A 24,626-nucleotide genomic window follows, 5' to 3' on the forward strand; every position below is an offset into this window, starting at 1 on the left:
TACTCCTCAAATTTGCTTAGGACTAATGAAAACACATTGTTCCTGCTGGCTTTATTGCATGATATGGTATATTCCCAGCCAAACCCTTTGCAACAGTACACTTGACTGTGATAATGTGATAATGCTATTGTGCCACTGGAATAATAACATACATGATGTGGAAGGGGATTGGGCACTGCTAAAATAAAATCCAAATGAAATAATTGGGAGAGAATAACTGTGTGACAACAGAGATATTAGAGATGATGGTGGTGCTGATAGGCAGGATCAGTGGAGTGGTGGGCAAAGGTACTATTATGTAGCTTATATTATGGACGGGAAAATACGAGTTTGATGACCTGCTACTGTCAACCACTGCAAGGCTTTAGCAGTGCAATCAAATTGGAACAAATTATTGTTATTAAGTCTGATAAGCAAATTGTATCTTTGTCTATAGAGACCGGAGACCAGAAAGATAAGAAAACAAAATATGATGGGTTAGGAGAAAGGACATGATTATGGTTGAATGACTAGTACTGTTTTCCTAGGAACACTTCAGTAGGAGTGAGCCCAACTGATTACATCCAAAATCTTGGAAAATATATTGTAACTAGGTTTTAAATTTTAAATAGTTTTAAATCGTTTTTATCTGGTATACTGTAAAGTTCAATTTTTTAATTGCAAAATTGTGTGTATGACTGGTCAAATGATCGTAATAAAGAATTAACAAATGGTTTCAAAGTAGACCCATGAAAGTCTTAAGATTGCACCATAAGGTGCCTATTAGCTACAGAAGTGGTAGAAAGTATGTTGTCATAGAAACAAATTATAAAACTATTAAAATGGTTTCTTCCTAGAGCAAATAAGAGAGTTCCCCCCCTTGAACAGAGAGAGTACAAGCTGCGATCTGAAAAGTAGGACGTGCCATCTGTAGCAGTCTGAACAGTGACCTTGGGAAAACTTTTATGCTGCTGAATTTCTATAGATTAGCTGGCCCTTTATGTGGCAAAAGCTTGCAAGATAATTTTGGCCCTCCAGACATTGTTATCACATTTAACTCCTCACAATAAATCATATGTACATAAAACATACTGTGGGTTCTTTAATGGTATTGATTTATTCAATCAGTTACCCACCCCACTGAAAAGATAAGACCATCATGCACATAATTCAAAATAATAAAAAGATAAAATTATATATGAGATGGCTCCATATTGACCTAGTAGTGACTGAAAGCCAAGCATGTTGGTCTTCTATTCTGTTCAGTGATGGAAGTGATTCATCTCCAAAGAAGGCAGGTCTACTGTTGTGAGGAAGTCACCAACAGCTTACTGTCATGTTACATGCACCACATGGAAACTGCTGGGCATAATTCCATGTGATGATGAATTCAGCGGATGGGCACAATGTTAGAAAGGCTTAATGTGAATCTCTAGTAGTAATGGAAACAGTGATTAAAAAATTCTTTTCCTGATTTGCTGCAAGTTCTGGAATGTATCGTGAATCTAAGGCTGTGAATCTAAGGCCGCGCCGGAGCATGCCGCGTGACAGAAGGGCCCGAACGATCCGCCACTGAAAGACCGCCAGAAAGGAGCCAGAAGCCGAGTGACACCGAAGTCGATGTAGCTGACCTGGGAGAAAAACCCCTCCACTGGGTGCCGGTAGGGATTGTCCCCACCCCTAATAATTGTGGCCATAGGTTAGGGATAAATGAGTAACTGTAGCCACTCAGAGACCCCTTAGGGGGTTAGAGCGGGGTAGTAAGCTGAAATAAATAATAAAATAATAATAAATAATAATCACACCGGCAGTTTGGCCCGACACAGCCACTCCTCCCCTCTGGATCAAATGGGCGCAATCAGACAGCCACATCTATCAGGTGTTCCCCAGCCATACTTACCCAGTCATAGGACGACTTGGATCCGGATTAAAAAGGCACCACATCACAAGTGGTGTTTTCGGTTCCCCGCGCAGTCATTGCGCATGGCCAGATGTTTGAATGTGGGGGAGGAAACACACAGAATAGATTGGCAGTCCAAACTTGCAGATCCACTCTGCCGCTAGGGAGGATTTTTTTAAAACAAAAATTCCTATATGAGCATTCCTGTAAATATTTTAATAAAAATAAATATTTACTATTCACTGGAATACAATAACAGTTTTAAATAATTTTTACTCCACAACAGAATGCTGCTATGGGGGGGAGGGGAGAACCATACTTCTTCGGAAAAGTGAGTTTTCATGGTTAATTTTTATATCGAGCAAGCAACGTATGAGAGTGCCTGTGCAAAATCTTTTATTGGCAGCATTCTAAAGTTCTCTTTTACTGCCAGAGGACAACTGGAGCAGAAATCAAAGGATAATGGAACCCAATGAAGCAATATTGTGAGAATCTATACATTTCTTGACAGCAAAAGGGTAATACGTCTGGGTCCCCCAATGAACATGACCAGAATAAGCAATGGCTTAAAACAACTTTAAAGAGGAATTAAAACATCTGGTACAGCAGTTTCTAAGCCTTGTTCTAGGACTGAGTACAGTCATGTGCTCTTCGGGCAAGTCCACAAATGACTAGTTCCTTAACAATGTTAAGGGAATTTCTCTAAATGTTATAAAAGCCTGGTCTTATCCTCACCAGCTACTGCCAGCAAACCACGGTGGTGGTGAACATTATCTCAGTGTTGTCTGGATATCCCTTTAATGAGAGGGGCACAGAGCTGATTTGAGTGCCTAGCTGGCCTCTTGCAGTCTAATAAGGATCAGCCTGGTATCATTTGGGTAATGATTGAAATAAATATATGGCCTCTTTAAAAAAACAAAGCAAAGCAAAGAGAACAGTAGTCATTTCCATGGTTCAGTTTAATTTTGGCAAATAGCTTCATGTTATACAGATTTAATCTCTTGGACAATTTTCCTTCATAAATGGTTTTTCTCCCCCCCTCCCCAGATTTCTTTAGAGTGACAGCTGATAAAGAAGATCACTTTGCCTTCATTGTTCTGATTAAATAATAGCTGTTCTTATCCTTGAGGGCTACAGTGTGCTAAATTTAGAGGAAGGTTGGTTGGGTTGCTACAACAGCTGCTTAAGAACGGGAGAAAAACTAGTATGTGCTAGCTACAAGATAGAACTGTAAAAAAAAAAAGTAGAAGAACAATGTTAGCAAGGGAATATTCATCATTATGAGAAGAACATCTACCTGTCCATGCAATTTGGTGAGTTTGTAATTCTTATAAGTTCATTTTGATAAAGGTCAGAGCTCAAATGATATTGATTTAAATAATACTGAGAAATTATCGTCAACATGTAGTAGATGGTCAAAAGTGAGCAAACAGCATTTTTAAAAGGCAATTATTATATGAAGCTCTAATATTTTCAAATATTTCTTATATATCCAAGAGACGACGACAGCTGGCTGCTGCTTTCTAGTGAAATCTCACCATTTTGAATTCAGGCTCTCTAGATCTGTGGCTGGTTTTCATGTGTGGTTTCTGTCTTTTATAGTATTTCTTCAGGGGTTAGAATAAATGGCTCTCCATTTTTAAGGGGGGCTCATCTCAAAACTTATTGTACTTTTTAGAACTTACTTGCAAAGTGACTCGGTACTGCTTTCCCCAAAAAATGGAGTGATGTCACATCAGTTTGCACTGAACAAGCTTACAGTTTATTTTTCAAGTCTAATATATAAACGTGTCATTAGTAAGCAACAGACTATATTTCATGGTTGTTTTGCACATCAAGGCAAAACTTCTAGAGTACCCTTTTCTACCTCACTGTGGTGTCTCACCTCCACCCCCCCTGGCCTCCACCCCCACCTGCTTGCGAGAGTCTTGCATTCTGCTTTTGGGTCCCATCACATACTTTGAAAACCACCAGTATGAGTAATGATTGTGATTATAATATATTATAATATATGGGTTTAAAGTGTGCTGTGTATGTCTGAGGGCACTGTGCATTTTAGTTGGACTTGTCCCTCCAGTTTTATGAATTGGACAAAGAGGGTGGAGTTAAGTGCTGGTGTTAGCTGGGTTCTGAGACAATAAACTGAGTTACGCTTAAGGCCTGTTGAACTTCAGTTCTTACTCCTACCGCAAGAGCATCTTATAGGATGCTTATTAAATCCTATGAGATGGCAGTAAAGGCCACTAAAAAGGAATTTTATGCAGCATCCATCGCGTCTGCTAGCTCTTGCCTGGCTCAGTTATTTAGGATAATTAGGTCTCTTATGTCTCTCTCGAAGAGGACCTAGAATAATAGTAATTCGGCCATAAATTGCAGCACGTGAGCTTTTTGCAGATAAAGTCTTGTCACTCTGCCGTGACCTCCCTGCCAACGTTGATACAGTATGTGAATTACAGGCTCCTTGGCTGTTGTTGGATTCAGTTTTAGGCACCTTCAGCTGGCTCTCCTGAGCTGATGTTGACGGGATTCTGAGTGCTGTTAGGCTGATCACCTGCTTCTTAGACCTGTGCCTGTCATGGGTGGTGAAAGCCAGTGGTGAGAGACTATGAGGTTCCCTGAAAGATATTATCAATCTGTCCCTGAGTTTGGGGGACTTTCCAGTGGGACTGAAGAAGAAGTGGTGGCTGTCCCACTCTTTAAAAAAACCCAACTTTGGATCCTATGGATCTGGCCAATTACCACCCAGTCTTGAATCTTTTTTTCTGGGTAAGGTAATTGAGACAGCAGTGGCAAAACAGCTCCAGAAATTCCTAGATGACACATTGGTGTTGGATCCATTCCAATCCGGCTTCCACCCCAGCCATGGGATGGAAACGGTGCTGGTTGTCCTCACTATCTACAAAGGCAGCTGGATCAAGGTGGGTCAGCACTGCTGATATTACTTGATCTTACAGCAGTGTTCAATGTGGTCAAGTACAATCTAATGACCCACTGCTTCGCTGACACTGGAGTCCATGGGGTAGCCTTCCAATGGTTCACCTAATTTCTCCATGGTCGGGGACAGAGGATGGTGCTTGGAAACAGTGTCCCTGTGGCACCCGCTGGTATGCAGGGTCCCTCAGGGGGCACTTCTCTTCCCAATGTTATTTAATACCTATATGAACCCCTTGTCCAGCTGGTGTGCAGTTTCAGGCTGGGATTCAATCAGTACACTGATCACACCCAGCTATTTCTGCTGATAGCTGGCCAGCTGGATGCTGTTCCCATGATTTTAGTGGAGGGTTTGGAAGCCATGTTTGGGTGGTTAAAGCAGAGTCAGCTGGGACTGAATCTGGGTAAAACAGCGGTTCTGTGGCTGAGGGGGTATGGTCGGGTTGCCAACTCCCAACTCTTGATGGCGTGCCCCTGTTGCTGGTATCAACCATCAGGAGTGGGCATGACTCTGGATGCCACCTTGTAAATGGAGGCCTAGGTCACTAAAGTTGCCAGGCTGGCATTTTGCCAACTATGCCAGGTTAGGCAACTAACTCCCTACCTGTTTTGTCCTGACCTAGCCACAGTGATCCATGCAACAGTCACCTCCAGTATGGACTACTGTAACTCACTCTACATGGGCCTACCCTTGAGACTGACCTGGAAGCACCAACTGATCCAGAATGTGACCACAGACGTCCTTATGGGGACCCCTCAGATGGCACATATTCAGCCGGTGTTGTGTGAGCTGCGCTGGCTTCCAGTGGAGCACTGGATCAGGTTCAAGGTGCTGTTTTTGACCTTTAAGAACCTTAACAGTCAGGGACCCATTTACCTTCGGGACCACCTCTCTCAGTATGCCCCCAGAAGAGGGCTAGACTCAAGAAGTAAGAACCTCCTGATGGTCCCCGGCCCAAGAGGGATCCGCTGTTCTCAATCAGGGACAACACTTTTTTGCCCCTGGCCCCCACCTGGTGGAACTCTCTACTGGATATGGGATTTGTTACCTTTTTGTAGGGTGTGTAAGGCAGAGATGTTCCGCCAGGCATCTGTTGAGGACAGTGATGGGACAACATGTAGTCTGGCACTCGCATACCTTCCATTCTCCGCAACCCCCCTAGGAGGCTTGTGGAAGCTGAAATTTTTCCACCATCTTGGAATGGATTGTTTTTATTTGTTGATATGTATTATGTATTTTGTTGCCAGTTATAACTTTATTTATTTATTGTATTTATCAGGGGTCGTTTCGTAGAAAAAGAGCTAGGGGAACTCATTAGCATAACTCATTAGCATATGCCACACCCCCTGACATGATAAGGCCCGGCAGTGGACCTGCAAGGCTGGTGGGAGTGCGAGGAAGCCCCGCCAAGGCCCTCCTTGGCCCCAGGCAGGCAGGGGTGCGGAGAGGCGGGGAGGAAGCAACTTACCCTCCCTCTTCTCCTGCCTCCTCCTGGCTGAATGAGGGCTGGAAGCGGGGCGGCCGGAAGTAGGGGGTGGGGCTTCATCATGTGCCCCACCCCCGCACCTCACCCGGGGGAACTGCGATCCCCCGTGATCCCCCCCGAATCGACATCTGGTATTTATCTTTGTTGTAAGCTGCCATGAGCCCTGCTTGTAGGGAAGGGTGGCCTAAAAATCTAAATAAGTAAATAAATAAATAAAAGATCTGGCAGTCCTTGTGGCCAAGAGGATGCAATTGGATTGTTGAGGCCTTAGTAAGTGAAGTTAGTGAGACTCTTCTGAAGAGCTACTGGTAGCAGTTTGAACAAGGCCAGTTTAGGAACCAGAGCAGAGCCAGTGCTCAGAATGGCACCTTTGGGACATATTGAAGAGTTTGGATATTAGCAAACCTGCTTCTTGGGATTTATATGCATAGCAACTTTTGTTTTATCTTGAAGCAGACGGAATAGATGATCCTGAACTGAAGTGAGTTGTTCTCAGACATTTGCCATTATAAGATCACTCACTGAACCTGCTTCTTCAAGACTAAATTGTTTACTGAACTTGTGGGGTGACTGAAGGCCCATTTCTCACCAACACTATCAGTAATTGTGCAGAGATTTAAATTTAATAACTCATTGAGGGCATTTCTACTTACGTTGGGGACCTGTGCCATCCTTCTCTGAACTGCAAATTTGGAGATTTCTTAGATGATGGAGCACTCCAACAATGCTTCCTGTCTGACCCAAAAATGACTTTTGCAATGGCTCAAGAAAAGGCATTGGCTAGTGCAGGGCTCCCCAATATGGTGTCCGCTGACACTTGTTAAGGCACCTGCCAAGTGTTTTTAAGAAGTGGGTGGGGCCAGGTAGGGTTTTTGCCCAGAAAGGCTTCTGAATGTATATTGGAGATTTGATAGGGTATGCAGAAATTTTAAAATGTTGCTCTGGCAACAGCTGCCACCACCACAACACAAGGATCTCCATTGTATTACTGAAGTTAAGCTGTGGCAATCATTTTGTGGCTGGCTTCACCTCCTGCAGCAGCCATTTTGAAGCAGCCATTTTATTGCTGCACCCACCGTACCTCATGAGAATTCCAAATGTGCCCAGTCTTTAAAAAGTTTTGTGGTTAGTGAAACCACGTCATTTCATGACACAGAGATTGAGGTGAAAGCCTCTAAATGTAAATGCTATCCATAGCAAGAAAGGAGAGAATTCTTGGCAGTAGGATCAACAAAGCACAGGAGAGGAGATCCACCTTCTGTATTATCAAAAGAAAAACCCAAGTAACCCAATCCCTGCTCCAGTTGTGGGGGCTGTATCATCACTTTGTTAGTACATTCTGGGATCCAGAAGGTACATTTTTCAAGAAGAAGGGCCAACTTGAGTGAGTATGTCATTCAAAACCAGTCTACAATAGCGCAAACTTGGAAAAACAGCAAACAAATACCGATAAAACTTTGGTACTCGAAAATATGGGAACATTTCCTTATGGATAAAATTTCAGAAAAACTTACCGCTTTGGAAGACTATACAAAATCTCTGGCTTTCTTCGGCAGGTGGCGCCCTATTTTGGAAAATTTAGAATTTATATTAGAAAATATAAAATCAACACAGAAATCACAATATTACGCGTTTATTCAAAGAGAGTGGGCTTTATAAGTTTTATTGAAAGGATGAGTTTGTTTAACATATTTCAAGAGTATTGGTACAATAGTATACTGGATTGGAACACTGATGTTATTTAATTAAGGAATATGTAACAGTTTGGGTTATTGTTATTGTTTGAATTTTGAATGTTATTGTTGTTTAATATTATAAAAGAAAAAACGAATAAAAAATTTATTTTTTAAAAAAAACAACAAAAAAACCCAGTCTATTCAAAGTCAAGGAGCCGTAACAGAGAATCATATCATCTGGTATCATATGATCTCTACTCTTTGAAGTCCAATGAACCCCACCCAGGAGCTTTATTACATCCAGAGGGTCTAGAAGCTGCAATTTTTACTTATCAATAGTCATAGATGTAAGATGAAGATTAACTACATCTCAACAGTATTCATAGTCAATGGATGTTTTTAGACCTCTGGGACTCTGAATGGGGGAAGGAGCCCCACCCCACAGCAGAGCATGTTTGCCTGGCTTGGGAGGAACTGAACCTCATCTAAGTACTGGGACCTGGCTAGGGTCTTTGAAAAAGGGGAGGCGGATGAGCTATCTCCCCACCATAAAACTGACTGTGCAATTGAGATATTGCCGTGGCACAAAATGCCCAAGGGGAAACTCTATTCCATGAGCCCTGCAAAAAAAGAGAAGTTGCAGAGGTTCATTGATAAAAACCTGGCCAGGGGTTTCATCAGACCAGCAGCCTCCCTGTTTACAGCACCAGTGCTGTTCCAAAAGAAGAAGGATGGGGGTCTGAGACTGTGCACAGACTATTGAATGCAGTGTCTATGTCTAATGCCTACCTCCTCCCCCTCATCAAGGACTTGCTATCTGAGACCTCACAGGGCCGGATTTTTACTAAGCTGGATTTACAAGATGCATACTTTTGGGTATGCATCAGGGAGGGGGATGAACACAAAACGACATTCAACACCCCACTAGGACAGTTCAAATACCTGGTGATGCCATTTGGCGGGAGTGCCCAGGGTTTTTATGAACTTAATCCATGAAGTGTTGCACAAGCACCTGTACAAGGGGATTCTTATTTATTTGGATGATAGCTTGATCTATTCAAAAGATATGAAGTCACATGTGAAGTTGGTGTGTGATGTCCTGAAAGCCCTATATGAGAACTGCCTGTTTGCCAAACTCTCCAAGTGAGAGTTCTATAGAGAGGAGCTGGACTTCCTCGGGTACCACATATCTGGGAAGGGACTGGGCATGGACCCACATAAAGTTCAGGATGTAGTGTGGTGGGAACCCCCACAGACACAGCACCAATTACAATCCTCCCTAGGGTTCACCAATTTCTACCACCCGTTCATCCCAAATTTCACCCAGGTCCCCCTCCCCCTCACTGATCTCCTGAAAACAAAGGGGAAGGGGCCTGAATGTCAACGGCAGGCTACTGTGGTCCCCTGAGTGGAACGGCAGGCTACTGTGGTCCCCTGAGTGCCAGCAAGCATTTTAATGCCTAAAGACTTTATTTACTTCGGAGCCCACCTTGCACCACCTCAATGAGACTAAGCAATTTGTGGTGCAAGTAGATGCTTTGGACGTAGCCATGGGGGGGGGGGGCGATCCTGCAAAGAATTTGCACCCTTGGCCTACATATCCAAAAAGTTCACAGCCACTGAATGGAACTGGGCAGTGTGGTATAAATAGGCAGCTGCCATCAAGCTGGCTCTAATGACATGGAGACATTGGCTAGAGGGCTCCCGGGTCCCGTCTGAGGTTTGGACCAATCATAAAAACCTGGAGGTGCTGAAAGCCCCTTGGTGCCTAAACGCAAAGCAACTGAGATGGGTGGAGTTTTTCTCTATGTTTTGTTTTACTCTGAAGCACCTCCCTGGGAAGTCAAACTTCCTAGCTGACACCCTGTCCCACTTCCCCCAGCATGCGGGACTACGAGAGGAAGTAGTGGACACCATGTTCATGCCCACCCAGTTGGGAGGGGCAGTGGGGACTCATAGCCAAGCAAAGGGGTGGGGGTTCTTTGGGAGCGGAGCCCTGGGCTGAAAAGTTTAAGCCCACCTTGACTGACGCTGACAAAATGGAAATTGAGAAGGAGGGAACTCTAATGTAAAGAGAGGATGGTACCGGCAAAATAAACTGTTTGTTCCAAGATCCTTGAGGAGGGAGATTCTTTCAATGGGGCATGATAACAAACTCATCCAAAGGCAATTTTGGTGATCCCACATGAGAGGGTATATCTCCCAATATGTGGTCTCTTGCCAGACATGCTTGATGGGCAAGAGGTGGGTGGGGAAGACCCCGGGGCTACTTCAGACCATGGTCTGTCATTTCCATGGACTTTATCACAGATTTGCCCCTGAGCCATGGAAAGACTGTAATCTCAGTAGTGGTCGATCTGTTTTTTATGCAAGCGCATTTTATTCCCTGCAAGCAATTACCCACCATCTGGAAGTTGACTCAAATGCAACATATAATTAGACTCCATGCCTTGCCCTCAAGGTAATCTTGGATCTGGGTTCACAATTTGTGGTGGGGTTCTGGAAAGAGTTGTTAAAACTGTTGGGGGTAGAGCAAGGGCCAAGTAGTGTTTACCACCCAGAAACCGACAAACAGAGTGGACAAACCAAGTGTTAGAACAATTTTTGAGATGCTTCATAAATCAGCAGCAGAATGACTGGGTAGACCTACTTCCTTTTGCTGAGTACAGTTATAACAATAATGTGTACAGCTCTATAGGCATGTATCCCTGTAAGGCAGTACATGGATATGAGGGGGGACCCCTCCCAACTATGAACTCAGAGGAACTGAACCCGGGTGATGCACAGATGTGATGGGACAAATTACTGAGGGGTGGCCAAGCCTCCAGCAAACCCTTTTTTTAAATTTTCAAACCAAAAACACAGAATAACAACACAACATAAACACAAAACAAACAGATCCTTCTTCTGTTACATCCTTAATTCCTAAGCAGCTAAATTTCCTTTGGTTGTACATTCAAATAATCAACTTAAATGTTCTTGTCAGCCCAGTCTTATACTCTTGACCAGGTATTTTGAAATGTATTATCTTCTCTTCTGCGCAGTTTCATAGTCAGATTGTCCATTTCGGCCAATTCCAAAATGTTACACACAAAGTCCTGCTTATGAGGTAGTTCTTCTTTCTTCCAAAACTTTGCCAGTATAATTCTTGCCGCAGTTACTAAATGTAAGATCTAATACTTATCAGGTTTCTGCAAATTATCTGGTAATATATTTAGTAGAAAAAGTTCAGAATCTAAGGGGATATGGAGATCAGTTATTTGTACTATTATCATATGAATCCCTTCCAATATTTCTTAATTTCAGTGCATGTCCACCAAACATGGTAAAGCGAAACCAAAGCGAAAGAGAATTATAAATGTTATGCTGACAAAGGGAGGGGCCCTGAGTGGGAGATAAAGCCAGGCAACTCAGTGTATATTTCCACCCAAACCCTCAAAGGACTGCAACCTGGGAAGAAACTGGGGTGGAAATACGTGGGACTGTTTAGAGTAGTGCGCCTTATTAATAAAGTGACTGTTGAGGTTGAATTGCCAAAGAGCTTACATCACGTTCACCCTGTTTTCCATTTTAGTCTTCTTCAGAAGGATCCTGGACCATCAGTGTGGAAACCTCATTGTGCAGCTCCCCCTCCCCTGATCATGGATGGAGAACCCCACCAGGAGGTGGAAGACATTTTAGACTCTAAAATCAAATGGGGCCGACTATATTATCTCATTAAATGGAATGATTTTGACCCAAGTCATAATGAATGGGTGGAAGACAAACATGTGAAAGCTCCAAGACTCATGCATGCTTTCCATAAGTGGCACCCCCTCAAGCCAGAAGGGTGAAGGGCTTTTGGGGGGGGGCAGAATGTCAAACTCTGTCTCTAGTTTGCCATGAATTTTAGGGGGGAAGGAAATTCCTGAGGGGTGTGTGAATGGCTGAGTGTGTGAACCGCTCTATCATATCGTAGGTGAAGTAACTCTTCTCAAGATACCTCCCTTCCACCAGGGACGACCTTGAAGCCAAAGCTGTGCCTGCTTTGCTGTCTTAGGTAAGGGATTCATGAATTTACAGGTGGGGGGATGTAGAAGCGCAAAAGCTAGGCAGGATGTTTGCAGAGCATAATTGGAAGTATTGGAAGGGGGGGGGGCTTCACTTGAATTGTCTATATCTTTGGATTCTCCCGCCAGAACCCCAGTTTTGACATGGGACAGATCTGGCCTGGAACATGATTATTTCTCAATAAACTAATCACTGCCAGAGAGTGTTGTTGAGAGTAACTTTGTCCAGGAGTCTGACACCCTATGAATAAAATATGATGCTAGGCCTGGGCTGCCAGGGGGCAGCCTTCTACCCTTTGTCCCTCCCCACTGCTGAAGTGAGCAGTGGGAACCAAAAAGGAAGAGAGACTGGCATTGCATAGAGGGGGGTGTTGCACACGTATGCTATCCAAGCTCCCCACTTATGTTCAGTCACCAGCTCCTATGTATGTAGGAAGTATATACACATGATTGGACATATTAATGTACTAATGTTAGAGAGAATTGTTATAAAATGATGTATAGGTGGTACATGACTCCGAAAAAAATTGCAAATATGAACCAGAATATGTCAAACAAATGTTGGAAATGTAAGAGTCATGAAGGCTCATTTTACCATATGTGGTGGACTTGCGAGAAAGCTGTAGACTATTGGACAAAAGTCCACAAAGAAATGCAAAAAATACTGAAATGCTCTTTCAAAAAGACACCAGAAATTCTGCTTTTGGGACTGAAAATGGAAGAAGTCAATACGGCTAAAAAGACTTTATTCTGGTACTTAATTACAACAGCGAGAATGATTTATGCACAATTTTGGAAAACAGAGAAAGTGCCAGAAATTGAAGACTGGATACAAAAAGTTCTGTTCATGGCAGAAATGGACAAAGTTACGAAAAAGTTGAATAACAAAGAGGATGACGTTTTTTTTCAAGAATGGAGTGACTTTAAAACATATCTGGAAAAGAACTGGGATGTGAAACAAAATCTAATATGTTTAGATCAATATTAAGCCAAATGATGTTATCTTGAGACTGTAATGATAAGAAAATGATATAATTGATGATGCAAAGTGATGTGGAGTAGGGGGGGAAGCATTGCGGGAAGCCACCGGAGGGAGGGGAGGAAAGGGGAATGGGGTAGACAATGGAAAAGATGAAATGATTTAATTATAAATGTTGAATTCCTAAGAAAATAAAAATTTGTTTACCAAAAAAAAAAAAAAAAGCAGATTCATCTGCTCCAAGCTTTTATAGGGAAATCACTCTTAGCAACAACATCATGTTCAGCTTGTTTCCATCTAAGCAAGAATCCACTGATCCTGCAGATGGCTGGTAGACAGATCGAATGTCTGACTGTGCTGCCTCTGAGATTCTCTGTGTCCTCTGTCATTTGCCCAATTTCTTATCCATATTTTCTCCCCGAAACTAGCACCAGGAAAATAATTGCCTGGAGTTACTGACGTAAATAGTAATGTAAAATGTTACTGTTGTGTTTAACCTACAGACTGAAACAGGCAGGTTAAGATGACATGTTCTGAGCGGATCAGTTTAAACTGAAAGGACAGTACACACTTTCAAGTTTAAAAGTATTTATTTAGGCCTAACAGGAGAAAAGAGAGAAAACTTAATGCATTTTCATTGAATAGAATGGACTAGATTATTGCAAAACATTTATCAATCTCTTTGCATATTGCATGTGTATACATTTTATGATATGAAAGATGCCTTGATAGGTAAAATGGAGGAGAACACCACCTGTGCCCACAGATCCTTCCCCTTCTTGCCCAGACCCTCGTAGTCTTTGGAGATCCATTCAAGGTTTCTTTGGGCTGTATCATTTATTCCCACATGGATCAACAGGAGCGGTTAGTGGTCAGAGGTTTTGACCAGTCTTGGAATTCTCTCAGTCACATCTTGGATACAACAGCACTCCACAGCAACTCACTCAGCCTCCAACAACCCCCAAAACACAAACAGCCCCAAACAGAACTTAAACAGAACCACTCTCTATCAGGCTACAAAGAACCCAACTCACTCTCAGCTTCCCACTCAGCAGCTAGGAAGGCAAAGTGAGAAAGACAAAAAATCCTTACCTTCTAGCAGCAGCTCACCATGTGCTCTCCACTCCTTGCCTCAGCCCAGCTGACTCAGCTCTACAGTTTCATCTCCTATCAGGTTTCCCCCAAGATTCAGTTTAAAAACTACTTTGCCAACTTTTTGATTTTAAGTGCCGGCAGCCTGGTTCCTTGTCAGAGCAAGTGGAGGCCATCTCTTTTGTACAGGTCCTGCTTGTTCCAAAAAGCCTCCCAGTGCCTAACAAACTTAAACCCTTATTCCCTATACCATAGTCTCATCCACACATTGAGATTCCTAATTTGTGCCTGTCTAGCTGGTCCTGGCCTAGAGTCCTGGCCTTGAGTCTCCTGCCTAGCAGCCTAAATTTTTCCTCCAGGACCACATGACTACATTTCCCCACATTGTTGGTGCCAACATGTACCACAACTACTGGCTCCTCCCCAGCCTATCTAGACCACATGTAATGTCCCCTACCTTCACACCAGGCTGGCAACTCACCTTGTGGTCAGAATGCAGGTTTGCCACCTATCTATCTACATGCCTAAGGATCAGATCATTAACTACCAAGAGCACCCCCTCTTTGCCCAGGGATGGTTCCTTGGTGCGAAAGGATATGTGTTAAAAAACTGTAGGAAGGGTCCTTTCTGAGGGAACATTTCCCTTTTCTTCAGCATGATGCCCTGTTTCCCCTTGACTGTCATAGTCACTGACAATGGTGTGGCTGCCATTCTTGGAGTGGGATACATCTAACAAGTCCCTGAGAGTCTTATCTGTTATGCCTGGCTGTCTCTATGTCTCCAGGATAGCCAGCTTGGCCTCGAGGGTGTGAACTCATTCCCTGAGAATCAGGAGCTCCTTTCACCGAGCACACACCCATGAGTTCTGTCCAGTTGGCAGATAGTCATACATGTTACAGTCAGTGCAATACAATGGATAGCCCCCAATCCCCTGCTGGCTTAAGTGGTTAAGTGTGCGGACTCTAATCTGGGAGAGCCGGGTTTGATTCCCCACTCCTCCACTTGCACCTGCTGATGTGACCTTGGGTCAGTCACAAGCTCTGGCACAGATGTCTTTGAAAAAGAGCAGTTTGTGTCAGAGTTCTCTCAGTCCCACCCACCTCACAGGGTGTCTGTTGTGGGGAGGGGAAGGGAAAGGAGTTTGTAAGCCACTCTGAGACACCTTTGGGTAGTGAAGGGCGGGGTATAAATCCAATCTCTTCTCTTCTTCTTCTTCTTCTACCTTCATAATTGCTTTTTAAAAAATCCCCGCCTTTTATACATTTTTTATTTATGTTGATTTGTTTGTAGAAAGTGTGCTTACTCCTTTAGGGACGTGGCGAGACTGGTGACCTGGCTTCCTCAGCCTGCTACTGAACTTGCATGTCTGCTAAACTCTCCTGTTTATTCCCTTGTTCCAGACACTTTGTCACTGGACCTGGGACACTTCAGCACTGGCCTGCTCATAGGAGCCCTAAATAAATAGCTTGGGACAAAACTCCACACCCCCACTGGAGTCAATCACACTGATTGGGAACTAACCAATATAGGAGGTTGAGTGAGTCAGCCTCTGGTTGATTAACAATAGGTATTGCTGAAAGGGGAATACTCAGACAACAGCTCATCTCCTTCTCAGGCTGCCTTTAACTTCAAATGCTAATTTAATTTTAAATGTTAACCTAGTCTTTCTAGGCTTGGATTAAGGGGGACTCTAGATGAATAACCTCAGCAGTTGCAGGAGGTATAGTGCTAGTTTTCTCGTAGGAAAAAAACCCTTCTTTAAAGAATGTGAGAATTAGCTTAAAATTTTATATTTAGATTAAAATTGGCCCCCGTGTTTGTTTTTTTAGGCCCTAGCTGTATTTAGGCCCTAGCTGCAGTTTGTTTTGTTATTTGTTTTCTTTTTTTTCTGTTACAAAAACCTGCCTAAGGTTTAGCCTTACCTACGAACTCACTATCCCTAGTCCCCCTGGTATTATTACTTTATTGGCGTTTAAGATAGCCCTGTGCCCTCAGTTTTAATCCTTGCATTTTGTTTGACCCACTGTTTAATCCTTTCTGCACTACAGTAAAACTAGCCAAGGACCTCTGAGCCTGTTTATAACTAAAATTAGCTACACCTGAGTAGTTTGAGCAGCTACAACCAAACTAAATTTAGAACTAGATGAGAAAATTGGAACAGATGAAAACAGAACTAAAATTAGCTACACCTGAGTGGTTTGAGCGGCTACAGCACTGAGAAGTTACACCATGTTGGTAGCTAGAGGTCTTTTAAAAAAACTATTTGCCCTCCTTGCTATTTTAACCCTTTTTACTTAGCCTATATGGATAGAATTTTATATTAAAACTTTATACACACACCCTCTCCTCACACATCAGTTAAACTCTCCTGTATTCCCAATGTTCCGGACACTTTGTTACTGGAGCTGAGACACTTCATCACTGGAGCAGGCCTGCTACCTCACACAGCTCTTTTTAAGTCCCAAGAAAAGTTAGCTCCTCTTAAGTCCCAAGGAAACCAATGAGTCAAGTTAAGTTGTTACTATTTTAAGTCCCCATTGATTACAAAGGGACTTACAGAATGGTGTAACTCCATTGATAAGTAGGGCTTTCTTTGGATTGGGGCCAATGGCTTTACACAAGCAGAGCACTGCTTGACATTGAAGTGCAACCCACGCAAAGGTCAATAAAAATTACACATAGCATGCACTCTGGTCTTTCCTCAGGAACAAATCCTATATAGGAATCTCACATTCAACGTTACCTTCAAGTTGACATATTCATTGATTTACATTTCTGTTAATCTACTTGGGCAAGGTCTCCTCACTTATTTTCAAGCATGCTGCTGCCAAAGTCAAAAGACCAGAGGTCTGAAACACTTAAATATCCGGAATAAGTGTTGAAAGAGAGATTGAATTTGGAGCAGACTGCTTTTGTGAATACAAGACTGTTAGAAGGATATTGACAGAGCGAGTTGGGACCAGACTGCTATGTGTAAGTTGATTGACTTTTGTATATTTTCTATGAAAGAATAAGTGGTTGTTTTTCACTACCAGACACTAAATGATATGGCTTTAATCTAGTCTCTTTTGTCATTGTATTATTCTGTGGGTATTTAGCACACATCTCTCTATATTTTTTCATACTAGACTGTCTTGGGATTGTTTGTTATTTTTGTGCATTGTTCAATCTCCTACAGAACCATATCGGAAAAACCACAACATACATCAAAGTTTTAACACATTTCATCAACAAAATCAGTCCTCTGAAACTCAACCCACAGGACATAATCGGCAGTTTTGATGTGGTATCTCTTTTTACCAAGGTTCTGGTAAAAGACACACTCAGGCTTGTTAATCAGATTTTTCTGGAAGACATAACAGCCTTATTCCACCATTGTTTGACAACCAGTTTCTTCCAATGGGATAACGAATTCTATCAACAGATGGATGTTCATAGCAAACTTTTACATGGAACATTTTGAAAAAACAGCTTTAGAATCTGCACCCCACAAACCTACAGTCTGGTCCCGGTACGTTGATGATACCTCTATCATTTGGCACCACGTAGAAGTAGAATTGATGGTGTTTTTGACCACCTCAACAACATCCACCCGAACATACAATTCACCATAGAAAAAGAAATCAAGGGTAAACTCCCATTTCTAGATATCATGGTCATCCGCAAAGCTAACCTTCAATTAGGTCACAAGGTCTACAGAAAACCAACTCACACGGATCATTATTGACATAAAAACTCCAATCCCCACCCTCAGCAAAAGAGAGGCATAATCAAAACATTAGTAGACCGCACAAGATGGATATGTGAACCGCACTTTCTCAACAATGAACTAAATCATCTGAACCACTCACTTCAAGCAAATGGCTACTCCAAGAATGAAATCAGAAGAGCAATGAAACCAAAGGTAAAACAAACAATTGAGGAAAAACAGTCTCCTGCAGGAAAACTGTTTTTGCCATATATCAAAGAAATCACTGATCAGATGGGAAAACTTATGAAAAACACAATCTACAAACAGTATTCAGACTCACTAGAAAAATACAACAGATGTTATGATCGGCAAAAGACAGAAGAGACCCCCTCACTTCTGCAGGAGTATACTGCATACCATGCAGTTGTGGACAGATTTACATCGGGACCACACAGCATAGCATTCAGGCAAGAATAAAAGAACATGAAAGACACTGCAGACTGGAACAACCTGAAAAATCAGCAGTGGCTGAACATAGCCTAACTCAAACAGGACACAGTATCTTATTCCAAAACACTGAAAAGCTGGACAACACATCCAATTACCATGTCAGGTTATACAGGGAAGCCATTGAAATTCATAAACATAAACACAATTTCAACAGGAAAGAAGAAAGTTTAAAAATAAATAGGGCATGGTTTCTTGTCCTGAAAAACACAAACTACATCTTACAATAGTTTGGTGTAGTGGTTAAGTGTGCAGACTCTAATCTGGGAGAACCGGGTTGGATTCCCCACTCCTCCACTTGCACCTGCTGATGTGACCTTGGATCAGTCACAAGCTCTGGCACAGCTGTTGCTGAAAGAGCAGTTTGTGGCAGAGTTCTCTCAGCCCCACCTACCTCACAGGGTGTCTGTTGTGGGGAGGGGCAGAGGTCATTTCGGGGGGGAACGCGGGGGAATGCAGTCCCCCCGGGTGAGGTACGGGGGGCGGGGCACATGACGAAGCCCCGCCGTGGCCTTATGACACACTTCCGGTGATGTCAGGGTGTGTGGCCTTATGACACACTTCCGGTGATGTCAGGAGGTGTGGCCTTATGACACACTTCCGGTGATGTCAGGGGGTGTGGCATATGCTAATGAGTTATGCTAATGAGTTCCCCTAGCTCTTTTTCTACGAAATGACCCCTGGGGAGGGAAAGGGAGTTTGTAAGCTGCTCTGAGACTCCAAGTGAAGGGCGGGGTATAAATCCAATCTCCTCCTCTCCTCCTCCTCCTCCACTACAGATAAGATTAGAATTTCAACAGCCAATCCATATGCAAAAGAACCTCCTCAGGAAAGCTCCTCCATTAGCATGTCACAGCCTGGGGAATTCCTACAAGATAATGACTCAGCCCTACCCCACCTTCCGGAGTAGATATAAATAACCTGCCTACCATTTTTCTTCTCACCTTGACACAGAGAGTACTCCATCTTTCTGTGTTATACCTCTGAGGATGCCAGTCACAGCTGCTGGTGAAATGTCAGGTCCTACAATGCCAAGACCACAGCCATACAGCCTGGAAAATCTACAGCTAATGAACTCTGGCAGTGAAAGCCTTCGATAACTTATTTTTTAAAGTCTGGAAATACAGAACAATAACAAAACCAATTAGTTCCTTGTAAAACAAGGTATACAAGAGGTCTAAGCAAAGCTGTATCCAGATTCTCATGTTAGGAAATTAATCTTTCCTTGCATCAGCAAATATTACCCTGCCTCTTCCACTCTGCTCTACAACTGTTGCCGTGCAACCTTCATCAAAATGTGCTCTGCTTTCTATTTCCCTTTTGCTAACGATGCCTCATTATGGGTTTTCCAAACATGAAGGGCTTTGGGTAAACTGTGAATAATTAGATTCCTTTCCATTTTCATTTCACACTGAGTAGCAGCTACTTGCAACATGATTGTGAACAGGGCTTCCCAAGGCACCTGTCAGCATAGTGAGCACACATGAGCTATTTCTAAAAATTTTAAAAGACTTTTATTTATTTACTTATTTATTTATTTGCATTTATACCCCGCCCTCCCCACGAACGGGCTCAGGGCGGCTTACATAAGGCACATAGTGCATACAATATAAAAAGATAAAACAGTTAAAATTCAATTCAATCGGATGCAAGGCTAGAAACCTCCCAACAGCTTGTATAACAGAGGGGGTGGGCTAGGGCCATAAATAGATGTTACCCGGCCCACCGGTGGCATCGCTCTATAATGGCACGGTGGTGGTGGTGACAGTGGTGGCTCCTACTCAAAAGCTTGGAGGAAGAGTTCCGTCTTACAGGCCCTGCGGAACTGCAAAAGGTCCCACAGGGCCCTGACCTCCTCCGGGAGCTCATTCCACCAGATAGGAGCCGCCACTGAAAAGGACCTGGCCCTTGTTGCTGCAAGCCTGGCCCCCTTAGGGCCCGGGGTCCCCGACTGAAGTGCTCTTTGGGGAATATGTGGGGAAATGCGGTCCCTCAGGTATGCCGGACCCTGGCCATGTAGGGCTTTAAAGGTAAGTACCAGCACTTTGAAGCGAATCCGGTATGCTATAGGCAGCCAGTGCAGCGCTTTCAGCACAGGTCGGGTATGCTCCCACCTAGGGACGCCTGCCAACAACCTAGCCGCAGCATTCGGCACCAGCTGCAGCTTCCGGATTTGCGTCAGAGGGAGCCCCATGTAGAGAGCTTTACAGTAGTCTAGCCTCGAGGTGTGGGCTGTTCCATTCAAAATACATAATATAAGATTTCAATATATGCACACACACACACAAAGCACAGCATCACTATAAATATCCTATGTGCCAGCATCACAAAATTGTGACCTGGGATTCACCTTAAAATAGTGGGAGGAGGGCAAATCATCACTTGAGCATGGCGCATTGGCAGGAGGGAGGCTTCATCGTCCCCTCCCTTCCACCCTATGTGCTGTCACTAGCAGAAAGGGGCCATGGGGTGGGTTGTTTCTCTTATTGCCAGTTCCATGTGTCTCCTGGGCAGATAGATAGAACAGGCAGTGAGACAAACAGCCCACGCCCCAAGGCCCTTTTCTGTTAGTGAAAGCACAGAGGACGGAAGGGGAGGGAATGATGAAGCCCCACATGCTTCTGTGCCACGCTTGGGAGACTATTCCCCCCCCCCCAATATTTTTAAGATGACTCACATATTAAACACAAGTTGGCCTTGATACAGCTTCAGTTCTCCACCTGTAAGATAATACTAGAGATTTGCCTCATCAGAGCCTTCTGAGGATGAAAGGGAGAACATTCGACACAACAAATCAGTATAATAAAACTGATTATTTTGTTATAGAAAAATTACTGCCTTGTCTAATTTCATTCTGGGGCAAGTGATGCTCTGTCATCTTGGTGCTTGGGGGTGTCAACAGTGGGAGGGCTTCTAATGTCCTGGCCCCACTGGTGGACCTCCTGATGGCACTTGGTATTTCTGGCCACTGTGTGACACAGAGTGTTGGACTGGATGGGCCTTTGGCCTGATCCAACATTGGCGTCTCTTATGTTCTTATGTTCTTATTCCCAGCCATTGATTTTTATTGGTTTATCAATAAAGGCAGTACAAGAAATAAACACGAGTACATCACTATGACTTTTTAAATGGAGCAATAGATCCACTAAATAACCAGCGAGCTTGAGTTATTCCCTATCCACCATGCCAGTGCAACATTGCATAGACAGATAAGCAGAAACAACTAAATGAACAGGTAAATTGTGAGTGAGATCCTTGGAGTTGACTATGAGCTTTCTGAAATCATGCACTGGACTCTGTCCCAAAAAGCATATCAGATCTCGCTTGGTCGTTTCAAATTTTGTGTAACTTTTGTGTGACTGATAAATTTGCCTTTCCAAATAGCCATTCATGAATTGCTCAAATGTGTTGAGACTTCTGCACTATAAACTGTGTTCTTTTGGTGATCAGAGCAACTCGTGATATGAATGCTCATTGCCCTTTCTTTAGGAAGTCATAACTTTATATACACCAGACCCCAATATTTTCTGTAAAACAAAATTGTTGCTGTTGTAAACATGACAGGACCTTGCAGTCCGTGGATTATGGCTGAGTACAGATAAAATACAAATCTCGGCTAAAAATCCACAGAGATGGAAAGACCAATAAACAGGTTGAAAGCCAAGGGATTAACTACACCAGCTGTATAAAAATTACAGATGAGCTGCTTGATCTCTCAAATCCTCAAGGACTACATCTGATCAGACAATGTTCAGAGCCATATGCCATGCATGTATGTTCAAGTCTAATATTTCATGTGTCATTAACGCACTATGTTCGGGGGGGGGAGAAGTAATCAAAACTATACAGGCAATTGCAACTTTAAAATGAAAACTTTCTATCACCTAAAAAGGATGTTCTGAAATCAGCAGTGAGCCATGTATACATGGGATGGAAATTGCGTTCTCAGGTCATTACGGGTAACCATCTGTCGGTGCTCCTGCATAACTCTGACCAAGATTAGAGAAACGAATGCACAAATTGTTTAGGTTTTGCTGTTGTTGCCCCCTCCCCCAAGCAGTGCATCAAGAATTTAGCAGCACTGCACCCCTTTTATAGCCTGTCTGAAATATTTCCTTGTTTACTGAACAGGCGGTAACTAAGCTGGGATTCCTATATTTGGATATCATAACAAACCATAGCTAATATTAGACAGAGTTATTTGATAACCAGGGTTTGGACATCAGCACACTAAAGCATAAAAACTGTTGTTGTGTTTGAATGGTGCCATATGCCATTGGCTCTGCTCTTCTGTTTCCTTTGCCACTGGCAGGCTGCAGTTGTGAGAACTACCCTTATACCTCATGCAGTCACTGGTTTGTGTTCTGATTTTTGTTATAGTGTACTCTGAGTGATCATGACTCATTTTATCAAATTAAAAAAAATGAGGCTTCCAGACTGTGTGCTGTTTACTCTTCCAGCCCATACTCCATTCCCTTTATGAACAGGGAAACGAAACAAAGAAACAAACAAAAACACACATTGTGATTTGAGCATCCAGTAGCATCTTAGAGATCAACAAGCTTTTGGGGGTATAAGCTTTTGAGCTCCCTTTGTCAGAGGTGCATCTGGCGAAGGCAGCCTTGACTCTCAAAAGCCGGTACCCTGAAAATCTTCTTGGTCTCTAAGATGCCACTGGACTTGAATCTGGCTGTTCCACTGCAGACCAACCTGGCTATCTGAGAAAACGGGGTGTGCCCTTTCATGCCTTTAACCCTGATTTTGTCTTGTACAAACTGAGGATGCTGAGTTTTGTATCATTTCTTTTTTAAAAAAATATTTCAGGTGATTTGTGAGATCAATAATACGAAGAAGAAGAAGAAGAAGAAGAAGAAGAAGAAGAAGAAGAAGAAGAAGAAGAAGAAGAAGAAGAAGAAGAAGAAGAAGAAGAAGAAGAAGAAGAAGAAGAGATTGGATTTATACCCGGCCCTTCACTACCCAAAGGTGTCTCAGAGTGGCTTACAACCTCCTTTCCCTTCCCCTCCCCACAACAGACACCCTGTGAGCAATGTTCCCTCTAAGCTATGGAGCCTTGTGAGCAAAAATTCTACTTTGTGAGCTACTGGCATTAAAATTGTGAGTGAGCAATTTGGCTGCTACATAAATTAGTTGGCTCTGGAGCCATCCTTCCTGAGCCAAGACAAAAATGTGTGAGCCGGAGGCTAAAAAACTGTGAGCTAGCTCACACTAACTCAGCTTAGAGGGAACACTGCCTGTGAGGTAGGTGGGGCTGAGAGAGCTCTTGACAGAAACGGCTCTTTTTCAAGAACAGCTGCGCCAGAACTACGGCTTGCCCAAGGTCATCCAGCCAGATGCAAGAGGAGGAGTGGGGAATCAAACCCGGTTCTCCCAGATTAGAGTCCGTGCACTTAACCACTACACCAAACTGGCTCTCTTAGTATTTGTTTTGAGTTCCTGCCATTCAATGTGCTCCCCATGTGATGTCACTGTAATCTATATAGTAGTACAAAAGCTGAGCCATTATTCCCATCATTCCTGTTTTGCATATGACAGACTGCATCTGAAAGAGTGGCTTTCCTCCGGTTTAAGGCCACTACTGGTGACATTAGCTTGCTCTGGAGCCATCCCTCCTGAGCCAAGTAAAAAATGTGTGAGCTGGAGGCTAAAAAACTGTGAGCTAGCTCACACTAACTCAGCTTAGAGGGAACACTGATCTCAACTGAGCAGAGCTGTTCATCTGGTTTTTGGTCAGCTTGCGTTTTAATGTCATACAGAGTAGTAGTCAACCTTTGTAATCTCTGAATCATGATGTCCTGATCTATATTGTGGGAGGGCATGAAAGGATGCTAATAAACTCTCTTCTGTGCCCTCAATTTCACCCATGTTAGTACCATTATTTACTATAGAAGCCATGTTTGGCTGTGGGGAGGTAGATGTTAATAAAGGGTCATTTTGAAGTGGTGATTCTTCAGGTTTCGAAGGGTGCTTTAGATTGTTTATTAAATCAGTGCACTGCTTAGATGTTGGCTCCTGGGAGGTGAGGCCGATAAGAAATTCACAATCATCTTCTGACTGGCCTTCGAGATGTGTTCTTTTCTATTTCTCCTTAGCTGAGATGAAACCTCAGAATTCCTTAAGAGGAGGGTCTTCCCTTTTTGATGGAATGACTGTACCGGGAAGACTTGAAATTTTCTTAAATACTTCTGCATCGAGAATATTAATGTTGGTGACCTAGTTCTATGTGGATCTCCACTGTAAAGGTTTATGCATTGGGATAGAAAAATGGTGGTATGACTCCACTCTCATCCACGGAATGGTATGATAAGTTCTAGTGT

The sequence above is a fragment of the Gekko japonicus genome, unplaced genomic scaffold, assembly GCF_001447785.1.
Source record: "Gekko japonicus isolate JY-2015 unplaced genomic scaffold, Gekko_japonicus_V1.1 scaffold156, whole genome shotgun sequence".
NCBI classification, from domain to species: domain Eukaryota; kingdom Metazoa; phylum Chordata; class Lepidosauria; order Squamata; family Gekkonidae; genus Gekko; species Gekko japonicus.